Genomic DNA, 12,427 nt, shown 5'->3' with positions numbered 1-12,427 from the left:
GGTAAAGGGTTTGTAACATAACGCTCGTGTATTAAAATTATTTATTGTGGTGTACAAAAGTGTGAATAGTGTATTTCTGGATGCACGATCATTTTCCTAAATCAAAGAGAGACAATCTGTTATCTGTGATCTTTTTTTATCATGTATTATATCTGTTCAACTGTGTCATGGGTCTATTTGAATGTGCAGAGGCTGAGACACTAGGAATAACTCATGGAGTAAAGCCCTTTTTCATCTGCCTTAAGATTGGTTAACTGCAGCCTCTATTGAAGAGGCCTTTAAGAATTTAATGTTAAATTCTTCAATGTTAAATCGAAGAGGCCCTAAAACAGAAGAGACCTTTCTGTGATTTGAACCTAGACTCTTCAAAAGAGTGACGGGCAGCGAATTATATTGTCAGAGAGGGGACAATCTGAATTCAAAATAACTGTCAATCCTTATGGACGTTTTTATTCTTTTCTAAGAAAGATTTCATTGAGCCAGAAAATTAGAAGTGCGCGTGAACCACAGTTAAATCAATAAAAAAGGATGATAATAAAAGGAGTAAAAAATTTTAAAATAAATAATTGCTTCTTCTACCTGTCCTGTTCTACGATTCCTTTTGTTCTATATCCCATTGAAAGTCTCGCAGTGGGTTAGGTGCGTTTTGTCAGAAACTGTGTTCGGTTTCATTCATCATTATTTTTCAAACACAATCTTCTTCAAATAAAATACTTTTCACAACGGGAAATGTGTCAAAGAGTTTTCCGGAAGAATGTGACATAGTACAGACTCAATTTACTTACGATATGCTTAGAAAGATGAGAAAGGGGTCAAGTATAAGCTCTTAGTTGTACCAAGCAGGAACGCTAACCGAACTCAGAATTAACGCAGTAGAGTACAAATGCAATTCAGATTTAAATTGAATGTATTGAAAAGCACATGACAGGCATTATTTGTGTATAATGTAGTGTCTAATGGTATTCGTACTAAGTTTGGGTAAAGAAATCTCTTAAACACATTTCTAGGAATCTTACCTTTAATAATTGCAGAATTAAAAATGTATTCTGGACAATGGAAGTATTCTTTGAATGAATATTCATGCATTCTAAACGATATTGCGGGTTTGGAAACATTTAAACTAGACAAAAATATGCCGAATCATAAATGAAACAATTAGTTCATTTTACAGAATGTTCGTGAGAGTTTAATTTATTTTGCTGTTTGGATGTGCCCTTTGGTTAAATTTATCTTATTCATAATATGTACACGTTGTATTATATAGTGTATGCATTGTGCGTAATTAAATGAAAAATATGTATGAAATAAATTGGTTTTTTTATTTATATGAATCCTCAGTCTTCACTATGATGAAGCCTCAGTCGATTTCTCGAACTTAGACTGTAATACACTAAAATTGGCCAACCCAAAACGTGTAGATTAATTTAATTTATCTGAAATTTGGTTTTCAGATAGGTAGGGGTTTTCGGGAAGAAATAATCAAAAAATAATTTTATTTAACATCAGTTATGACGTATGACAAAGCCTTCCAGCGATGCAAGCAGCTATGCTTCTTCGTTTGGGTGAAAAAGGCTCTACCTTGAGGAACTCTTCGTTTAACTTCCCCTAAAAATAACCCCAGGGGCTCATATCTGGTGAGTATGGGCTTGGTACAACCAGGGTCCTGAGTTGGATATCATCATTCTTCCCTTTCTTGGTGATTCCCTTCTCTCTCTCCAAAGCATCATCACACCCCGATCCCCTTCTATTGTCGGTCCCCAAGCTAAAATTAATTCGTCGCAACTTTTCTTAATTCCACTTTGTTCTATCTCTGCCCCACTGTGTGTTGTATCTATAGGTCACAGAAGACAGGATTTCCTTGATAAAACAACATGCAAAACCAAGCCCAAGGCTGACTCAGGCTTTTTTTTTTACACAGAGTGGAAGAAGAATTGTCTTAATAACTGTAGTAGCCGTAAGAGCGATACGGAATGTTCCAAAAATGAATTAACACAAACGCTAATATTTTTCAGAATAAGTCAAATATCAAGACAAATATTCTGAAAAATATGTCTTGATATTTGTCTTGCTGCCTGCTACTGAACCTAGAAGCGTGTGTTGTGTGTGTTCTCTACTAGATCAACCAACTGTTGTAGGATCTCGTTCAACATAAAGAAAAAATTTGCTAGGTGTACCACTCGACCACACGGAACCCCATTATACAACCTTTTAAACTCATCAGTTTGACATAAAGTGCTTGGTCTGGGCATCTTAAAAGTGCTCTCGATAAAGAAGACCGTGAATATTAACTCTCCATTCTGTCTTCAGATAAGAATAGTATGGTGAATCTAGTTTCATTCGGTCTTCAGATAAGAATAGTATGGTGAATCTAGTTTCATTCGGTCTTCAGATAAGAATAGTATGGTGAATCTAGTTTCATTCGGTCTTCAGATAAGAATAGTATGGTGAATCTAGTTTCTTTCTGTTTGATTGTTTTCATACTAACGTGCAGGTCTTCGTATACTTGCCACTTCCATTAACTCCCTCGAAGTGCGATAGCTTTTTTGGCACGAAATCTGTATATGAAAATCAAAGTAGCTGCTGAAAATCTCGGTTCTTTCCAGGATTGATCATCTCCTTATGCTGTTCAGTTCTGGACTGCCAAAATGTGTGGATGGACCGCAGTTTTTATCTTTGTGAGGATGCTGAATTAAGAGTTGCCTTCACCTTCATGTTTGTGTATAATAATTTATTATAGTAATAATTTCACTAAACTATTTGGTTTTCTTTTATTGATTTTAATCGTTAAATATAATATTTTTTAAATATTTTCTTATTAAAGTATTGGAAGTCATTGGGGGAATATGTATAAGTTGGCCTCTAACTAGTCAGTTTGGTTATTTTTGGCGGAAGATACCATGAATCTTTATTGGCTCTTAAGCAAAGTTGTACGATGTTAAACCAAACCAACGCATTCCTTACTCGGCTCGCGGAGTGTCAGATCATACCTGTTGCGACCCTTAGATGTATAAATTAAGCACCAGCGGGTTAAGCGAAAAATTAAGGGGTGTATGGAATGAAACTTCCATTTTTAAAAAAACACGTTCGGATTTTATTTGATTTTAACTCTTGTGTTGAAATACATCTCTGCAAGCCAGGAATTTATTTCAATTCTGCGAGTATTTGTAGAAAAAAAATCATTGTGACTTAGCGGTTGATTAATCAACCGCTATTGAGCGGCATAAATCAACCGGGCCTTAAACAGCGGTTTAAGCAGTCTCTCAATATTGAGCGAAGTAAATCAACTGGGTCTTATTGCCTATTGAATAATAGGCCCTTTCTCTTGACAACGCGATTCTGTTGATAACGTGATTAGAAGTTCTTCATATCTCATGGGAGGAAATCTTCTAAAGAAAAGCTCTGTTGAGGTCGGAATTCTACCAGCTTTTAGATTGGGTTAAAAATTTCAATGTTTTCTTAGCAGCGTACTCTCCAATAGATCTTATCCAGGCGTCAAAGATGATAGTTACGTCCCATTGCAAAGGCAGTTTGAAGACATCGGGATGAGTCCAAAAATGAAGGAGAAATGATCTTGTTTTCAATTAATCTGTATTCAGGGAAGCTATTAATTGAATTATTAATCTGTATTCAGGAAAGAAACGGGCTCGTGATTAGACTGAAAATCATGGCGGAAACCAATGTAGCCACGACTCAAAATCATGTCGAGCATGCGAAGCCTCCCCCCCTCTGCAGGAGGCGGATGGCTTCACCATAAGTTGGAAAGATAGTGGTTGCTCTCACAGAGAATATACTGAAATGTATGCATTAGTCACTTAATGAACTCAGGTGGACCAACATCAGTCATGCATTAACGTTCGTCATGGTGCAGTTTATGATGCCTTCTAGGTCCTATCCAGAAGCCTGGGACGACAATTTCGTACACTGAATTGATGCAGGTCCCGGAGACATCGAAATTAGCGAACGTGACTCATCACGAAGTTCTCGGTCGTTAGTCGTCACGAAGATTCTGGTCTTGCGACCTCACAAATTTCTCAGTCACGCGTCCTCACGAAACTAAATCGGATGCCCCTACGAAACTGTCGGCGCGCGTCGTCACGGAGTTTTCGATCGTGCGTCGGTGACGAAACTGTGGGTCGGGCGTCTCCACTAAGTTCTTCGTTGTGCGTGCTTACAAATTCATAAATTTGTAAGACGCATCAGATTACTTCCTGAGTTCACGTGAGACATTATTATTATTTTTAATGCATCCAACCCAATACAATGGTGATCCGCACAGCGTTCAACACTACAAGTTCGACAAGTTGAATATACAACATTCAATTAGAGATTAAGCGATAAGCAAAATTTTGGGTTATGGTAACGGTTGCGATAATGAAAATTTAGCGAATACAAAATAGGTTAACAATTTTCTGAAAAAAAAAATTGAAGGTAAATTATAGTTTGGATATGGTGCAAATTGTAATATCCGTGATCTTTTGCTGTCATGGCTACGTAGCTATATTATGCATCGTTCTTTGGGCGTTATCATCAATCAAGTGAACTCGTACCCTTTTATATCACTAAGTGGAATACCTCAAGGCTCTTTCCTAGGTCTTCTGCTTTTCACTGTTTTCATCGATGATCTTCCTTCTCTCATCCGATTCAAGTTGCTCTCTATGCAGATGATCCACTCAGCAGCGAAGGAGATAACTGATTCTCAACAGCTTCAACGCACCCTCAATAAATTCTGTCTGTGGCCATCTCTGGATGGCTTGTCTGCTAACCCCTCGAAGTGTAAAGTAGTCTCACAACTAATAAAAACCCCACAACTAATAAAAACCCCACAACTAATAAAAACGGAGTCCCCGTATTTATTAATCCTCACAGCTAATAAATACGGAGTACATCATTGACTCTGTGGTCATCGGAAGCTGCGACCAAGTCAATGACTTGGATGTTCTCTTCTCTTCTCTAGCAGTGCTAAATTTGATGTCCTTAAAATCACTAGCGAAGCATTCAAAACTCTGGGATTTAGCAAAAGGAACACCTACAAGTTAAAAACTACAGATATGCTGTTGTCTTGTATAAAATCAATGTTCTGTCAATCCTTGAATTCAGCTCACCCATCTGGAACCCTCACACCACAAGTTTAATTGACAAAATTGAAGCAGTCCAAAAATTGTCCGAAAGCTTATGTTCAGTAACCCTATTTTATCACTCAATATACTACGAATCCCCCTCGAAGGTATCTCCACTTTGACATATTGGTGGGGCTTGTGGGGCCAAATGATCCTGTTAGCTAAAACGGGGATAATCTAACTACCAGTAGGGCCTCCCATACCGGACAGGTTACATGCGACGACTCAGACTAAGAGAGATACCCTGGTCCTCCAGGTTCGGGGTTGGGCGTGGGGCTAACAACTCTACCACAGAAAACAAACATTGTTACGAAACTCAAGGAAATAGCCGAACTGTCTCAAACAATTCTTCTCATTGAAGAATTGAATTCCACCAAACAAAACTTGCCAAAAGGATTAAAGAGATTTTTGTGGCTTCATGGAACGTCCGAAGTTTGCACCAACCAGGAACAAGTAGAAAATTGGAGAAAGAAGAGATACAACATAAGTGTAGCAGAGTTACAAGAGATAAGATGGGGAAACGTAGAAATTATAGACCTCCGAGACGAGACTAGACCCTAATGAACAGTGGAAGAAGAGACAACATTTTGGGAACAAGCTTTATGATTAGATAGGACACTAAAGCATGAATGATGAGTTACAGTGTAATTAATGAAAAAATATGTGTGCTAAGGCTTAGAGTGGCCTTTTTTAACTCATTCATGATCAATGTACATGCATCCTACAGAAGATGCAGAGGACGAAGCAAAGGATGCCTTTTACGAAGCACTGGAGAGGACATTATATATGAGGCCCCAAGATACGATATTAAACTCGTCCTTGGTGATTTCAATGCCAAAGTTTGGAGAGAAGAAGTACATATACCAACTATAGGAAGAAGCAGCTTACACGAAACCAGTAATGAAAATGAGGAAAAGCTTGAGCATTTGTGGGACAAATTTCCCACATAAATAAGAACTTGGATTTCACCCGATGGTACCGCACGAAATCAGATAGATCACATCCTCATTGCATTGATACTCGTCTTGCTATGGGTGGGCCGATTGTGATTCAGACCATTTTATGTGCGCAATAGGCTCTCAAAGATATATAAGAGGGAAAGGAGGGATAATAAAGAAGAGATATCAACAAGATAAGCTTAAAGAAGATGAAGACATTAGAGTAATATTTAGAAAGAAAGTGGAGGAACTGGAGAAGCACCAACCACAAGAAGGTGAGTCCATCAATAAAAATGGAAAGATATTAAGGAAGCACTGAGCGTAGCAGAAGAGGCACTTGGAGTGGAACAGAAAAGAGTGAGAAATGACTGGTTCGAAGAGGACTGTGAGAAAATCCTGGAAGAACGAAACTAAGCTAGGCAAAAAATGTTACAGAGAGGAACTAGAAAAAATACTGAGGATTACAGGGTTAAAAGAGCTGAAGCGAAGTCAATATGTAGACAAAAGAAAATATAATGGGAAAAGGAAAGAACAGAAAAAATGCAAGAAGACAGAGCAGATCAGGAAATTCTATAAAAATGTAGGAAACGTAAAAAAGGTTCCAGCCGCGTCTTAACCTGTGCATAAATAATAAAGAAGAAATAGAGGGGAGAATAGCAGAGATCACAGAAGTTTGGAAGGAGCATTTTAATTCCTTACTTGGTAAAGAACAGACACGTCCAGAAGAAATTGTAGAAGAGAAAGAAGAAACAGATAATGTTGAAGGTATCTTGGGCCCAACAATAGAAGAGGTACGGGATGCAGTCCAAAGGGCCAAAAATAAAGCACCCGGAAAAAATAACATCCCAGCAGAACTCAAAGGCAGGCTGCGAGAAACTGATCCAAAAATTACATTCAGCTTATATCGGAGATAAAGGAAAGAGGAGAATTGCCAAATGACTGAAAGACAGCAGTAATCATCACAAGAATGGAGATAAACTAATTTGTGGGAAGAGTTGCCCTACTTAGTGCAACATATAAGATTTTATCCTTCATTCTGACTAGAAGAATATCAAGACTAGCAGAAAGAATAGTTGGTGAATATGAAAGTGGGTTTCGTGCAGGGAGGTCGACTTTGACCATATTTCCGCCATCAGACAGATCTTGGAGAAGTGCTACGAATACAATGTAGATCTGCACCATCTTTTTATTGATTTCAGCACGTCATATGATAGTGTGGATAGAGTGGAGCTATTGAAAACGATGGGAAGCCTGGGCATACCAAAAAAGCTTGTAAGGCTGACGAAGATCATGCTGGAAGGAACCAAGTGCAAGGTTAAGATGCAAAGGAATCTCTCCGAGTCCGAAGTGAGGAGAGGGCTAAGACAAGGGGATCCTTTATAGCCGGTCCTTTTTAACTTGGTATTGGAGAGGGTTATGAGAAAAGTATCGGCCACCACCTCCAAGGGATCATATGTAACAGTCTCTACCAGCACTTAGCCTATGCAGATGATGTAGTGATGACTGCAAGAAACCCACATGTTCTGAGGACAGCTTTTGAAGAATTGGAGAAAGAAACGGAAAGAGTTGGGTTGAAATGAAAATAAAATGAAGTTTATGATTACAGGTGGAAAGGAAAGACAAAATACCCAACAGATCTGGCAAACAGCGAAGCATAGTTTCAATAGAATAGAATCCTTCAAAAATATCTGAGAGCTATGATTCAACATGATAATAGTAACACCACAGAAATTCAAGTTCGTCTTAATGCTGGTAATAGATGCCATTTTTCCCTGCAGAAACACTTTTGATCAAACCTGCTCTCTAGAAGAACGAAATTTGTGTTATACAAAACGGTGGTAGGACCCGTGTAGTGACTTATGCTAGTGAAACATGGATGCTTAAAAAGAAGGACGAAAAATCTTTAAATGTGCGGGAAAGGGATATTAAGGAAAATATTTGGCCCCGTAAAAGAAGGGGAAGACTGGAAAATAAGGACAAACCAAGAGCTGAAGGAACTGTAAGGAGAACTGGATACGAGTAATAAACAACTCAAGACTGAGATGGGTAGACCACGCGATACCAATGGAGGAAAACAGGTGGCCAAGGAAAGCAGTGGAATTGCAACCGGGAGGAAGAAGATTGAGAGGAAGATCAAGAAGGAGGTGGGTGGATGCCATAGAGAACGACTTACGACAACTTAGGGTGAGACGATGGAGAACAGTGGCCAGGGAAAGAAAGCTGGAGGAAAATCATTGAGGAGGCCAAGGTTCTACAAGGAGCATAGCGCCGTGGAGTAAATAAGTATACTGTGAATTGCTTTCATCTGAGGCCACTGTGCACTAGAAGAGTTATTGCTGATATCACCCTTCTAGCGAAAGTAATCACCGGAACCTATGAACCATCTGATGTCCTCAGTAAAATCAACTTCCATGCTCCTCATAGACAAGCCAGTAATCTTACGCTGTTTTGCCTTGACTCTGCCACCACGAAGTTCAGTCCAGTAAACAGAATCAGCAAATAACTCTCTCATTGACTTTTTTTGACAATTCTCGATAGCTGATGAACTCCATCCATAAGTATGCCTGTTCTCTTGAACTGAAAAGTGACCTGCTCTCATTAAATTAATATGATTTATTATTATTATTATTATTTGTTACTCATTAAATACCCACATATTAAATTGAGTTACTGATAATTCAATTTAATGCATACTTCTTTTGTACATATGATTTCAATGTTTGAACCTGTTCGTGTCAATGGTATATATTACTATAGGATTTCTTATTATAACCTCGTGAAACGATGGATGACCGACGACCAGTGAAAAACGATAGTCGTCGGTCATCCATCGATATTATTGAGGTTCTCTCGAGCGCATACGAGATTTTTTTTTTTTATTCAAAATATATACAATTCAGAGAAAACTCCAATACCAATTTACACTGAGTGATCACTGAATTATGACCACCTACCTAATACTTCGTAGGTCCTCCTTTTGCCTTCAGTACAGCAACTAGCCGATGTGGCATTGATTCAACAAGATGTCGGAAGCGTAAGGGAGGTATGGCCAACCAAGCTGTATGTAATGCAGGTATGGAGGTGATTGGTGTATCCAGACGCCTGATATGCCTTTCCATAGTGTCCCCCAAGTGTCCCCCAAGTGCTCTATGGGATTGATATTGGCGGAGTTCGAAGGCCAATCGATATACTGAAGGTCAGAACTGTGTTCCTCAAACCATTTCTGCACAATGGCTTGGCGCATTGTCATCTTGGAAGACACCATCGCCATTCTGGAAAAGTGTAATATAGCGGGGTGTACACAGTCAGCAAACAGTTGACGATAGCGGAGACCAGTGATATGTTGTTCCACAAGCACAAGGGATCCACGTTCCTGCCAGCGAAACATGCCCCACACCATACAACCGCCTCCACCGGCCTGCACTTTTGGTACCATGCATGATGGATGAGGAGCCTCATGTTGTTGACGCCAAATCCGTACACGACCATCCACGGTGTGGAGTAAATAACGTGACTCATCCGACCAGCACACCTTCTTCCAGTCTTCTAACGTCCAACTTGCATGCTCTTTGCACCAGGCGAGTCTTTTACGCCGATGAAGCTTGGTTAGGAGAGGACTGGTACACTTTAACTACCGCGGCTCTCCAACAGCCCACCAGTTCAGCCGTTTGGGAAATCGAGGCGCCAGCTCGTCGAGCACACACAATCTGTCCTCTATCAAAGTCCGATAAATCTTTCCTTTTATCCATCACGCTCGGAATTTTACTACCTGCTGAACCACTGCTACGTAGGTCCACTAACTCCGCACTCTCGTACCTCACGTGGCCAACAGTTCGGATTCAGTTTTCATAGGGGTGATCATAATTCAGTGATCACTCAGTATATATGTACAATATTATAAACAACGAATTAAATAACAGAGTAATGTGATTTGTTTATGTAGAATTGATTGTTCCCGTATTTATACAGAAACAATCAGTCTATCTATGCAAAAATTAATTATACCTAGTCGGGGACAACTTGCCCGGAAAACCGTTCAAACCTCCGTCATCCTCAGCCCCAATTTCCTTAACTACCAAAAATATCTGCAAACTACCACCCTTATATCTTGGATGCCCTTGAAACAGGTCATGTCTCGTTTGCTGTAACTCTATTAACAAGCTGAGTAGACGGAATTGCACAATATGTGGCATCAAAGAAGATAAGGATCTCGTCTCATTCCAAAGCCTGGTGGAATCCGGAAGTACGCATGGCTTTTCTATTAAAGCAGCAGTTGCACCAGACTTGGAAAAGTACTCAACGGGTTTCCGATATCTTATTCAAGAGCACGAGCTCAATTTAAGAGGGAGAAATCAAGAGTAATAACAGGGAGAAATCAAGAGCAATAAACTTCCGAAAGGGAAAATCCCATACTACATCATATCCCATAGTTTCTCTAGTCAGCTGGACCCAGCTCAATAGCTAGATCTTATCAACAGATTCAATACACCCGCAGGATAGCCAAACCCTCTTGTATGTCCCAACTATGAATTACAACAAGACATCCTACATTCCATCGCCATCTCTACACACCAGCTGATAGCAGCGATAAATTTTCTTCTAGTGACTGCAACCGCTGGGGCCGACAAAGTGCCACAATTCATGATAAAATGCCTCAGCCCGCTCACCTTCCAACCGCTCAGATCCATCTTCAATGGAGTTCTGGCCTCAATAATCTTTCCTAAAGCCTGGAACAGCCTTGTCAGACAAATCGAAAATTTCGAACCCCCATTCTATTTAAACATTTTTGGCCGATATCTAATCCCCTCAACGCTCCTAAAAATCCTGGAAAATATTATGCTGCCCATCTTATGACTCACAACCTTGGAGATAAACCTCCACAGAGCCACTACGCCATCCGAAACCGGTCCACAATGACGAGCTTCCTTGTAACCACACGTACTATATTGTCTGCTTTTTAACGGCACGAGGAACTCACTATCACGTACCTAGATACTGAAGCTGCCATTGACGCCATCAAAGTGTTAGCACTCCTCTGCTTACTTTAAGCCAATTCAAGATAATATCCTTTGGTTCATAGTGTCATTCCTCCACGACAGGGTTTTGCAGATTGATGCCCATGGACAATCGCACAAGAAGGAGATCTCTGCTAGCGTTCCACAAGGAGGAGGAGGAGTCCTATCTGACTTGTTATTACAGCCATCATCGCGCCTGTTGTCCGTAACAATGAGAAAATCAGCACATATGCAGACTATATAAAACTTCTAACGCCTGTTGCTTCCGACAGTGACCTTGCGGCTACATCATGTATTAATAATAGTGTCATCAACATCGCCTCTTACCACAACCAGTATTTTATCCAAAACTTTGGCTTCATGTCCATGTAGACAAGCTGACGTCCAGAGTAGCCTCTCTTCGATGGGCAGCTAACCAACAATTAATCTATGTCAAGAATCCTCAAGTAATTAGGAAATTCATTAGAACAGTAATTTGTACTCTACTCCTCTGTCTCTGAAGTGTAGCATCAGTAGTTACTATAACGAAGAAGCCAATCCTCGCTGCAGAATTCTGGCTCCTTAAATGGGCTAAACGGAAAGCTTGTCTCCCACCACAGGACAGAACTACAACTTTAGCTACTTCACTGGGAATGCAGTAACCTACCTGATATTATTGAAGTACAGCGACTGGTAGCCACAGTTAAGATGGTCTCAGACCAAATCTCAACACTGTCCATTTGGGATTCTTGTGACTGGCGAATACCCAACCAGAATTTCGGGTGGCGCACTATAGCCACAGAAGCCGATGCGCCTAATAAAACCCCAAACAAACAAACAAGACCTATCGGAGATTTCACATCTCAGATCGCTTCCTCTCAAATCAAATGCTAACGGAAGTACAGCACCTCGATGCCGGCTTGAATAAGTTTTGCACCAATAAAACCTATAGGAAAAAGAAATCTCAGCAGCGCGCTCGAATCCTAGTTGCCAATAAGAACAAGCTCGTGCTCCTCTCCACACCATCTGTCAAGCTCTCCTGTGCTACGACAGAACTCGTTTACTAAGTGTGGGGGCAAAGTCTCACCATACCCACGCGTCTTTAAACAAGAGCGCTTTGATGCGTATCCACAGAGTAGATATGAATGCCATTCTTAAATATGATGTATACAGCTGTATTGTGTATGGATTCGCGTGTAATAAATTGATTATTTATATTGTGAGGGATGAAAGATCGTTTTATTTCTAGGGTCCGCATAGGTTACCACAGTACATTTTGAAATGTTGAGTTATTGTCGCATGCCCACTGTGAGAATTTGTTGAGTGACTGCGCACTGCAAACCACAGGAAACAGCAAAGTAGAGCTTAATGTCATCAG

This window comes from Mastigoproctus giganteus, chromosome 3 (genome assembly GCF_048544385.1).
Source record: "Mastigoproctus giganteus isolate SK-2022 chromosome 3, ASM4854438v1, whole genome shotgun sequence".
In the NCBI taxonomy this organism is placed as follows: domain Eukaryota; kingdom Metazoa; phylum Arthropoda; class Arachnida; order Uropygi; family Thelyphonidae; genus Mastigoproctus; species Mastigoproctus giganteus.
Note: the sequence above shows the minus strand (reverse complement) of the source record.